The 526-nt window shown below is 51.0% G+C and overlaps 1 protein-coding gene across 1 annotated transcript in view; it reads right to left on the bottom strand.

Moving 5' to 3' along the window:
* The window catches only part of LOC119594268, a 23,073-nt gene that overhangs the window by 3,559 nt on the left and 18,988 nt on the right, over positions 1–526 (bottom strand). The window lies entirely within an intron of this gene.

Here is a 526-nt window from a genome sequence, read left to right as displayed (position 1 = left end):
GGGTCCATTAGATGAGGTAATTATAGCTGTAATGATGAGAATAAAATAATGACAAAGCACACTTAAAATTAAATGATTCCGACCAGAAGAAAATATTAACGCTTGTCATATAAAAAGGAAAACGCACACCTCGTTACAGCCACGGGAACGCGACCCCCCCCCCCCCCTCAATATGCACAAGACCAACAGCCCAAAAACAAGCAAAGCAAAGCATCCGGATCTCCTGGCCTCCTCTTACGTTCACTTACCTACACGTGTGGGCGGCCGGGCGTCCCCCACGCCTTTTCTACACCGCATTCCTCACGCCCACACACACGCCGCCACCTAATATTACCCACCAACACACCGAGTCCCGCCATACTTCTTTACCTCCTCGTGCCACGTGCCGCCCTTCCTCCCGCCCCCGTCCTCTCGCTTCTGACACACACGAATCGCTCTCGTTTTTGCCATCGCCTCTCGCTCCTACTCTCTCCTGTGTTTATATAGGCCGAAAGAAGGCTTGGTAATGTAAGCAGGAATTTACCTG

The sequence above is a fragment of the Penaeus monodon genome, chromosome 33 (assembly GCF_015228065.2).
Source record: "Penaeus monodon isolate SGIC_2016 chromosome 33, NSTDA_Pmon_1, whole genome shotgun sequence".
Classification (NCBI taxonomy): Eukaryota; Metazoa; Arthropoda; class Malacostraca; order Decapoda; family Penaeidae; genus Penaeus; species Penaeus monodon.
The sequence above is the reverse complement of the archived record's forward strand: the minus strand, read 5'-3'. Positions and strand labels throughout refer to the sequence as shown.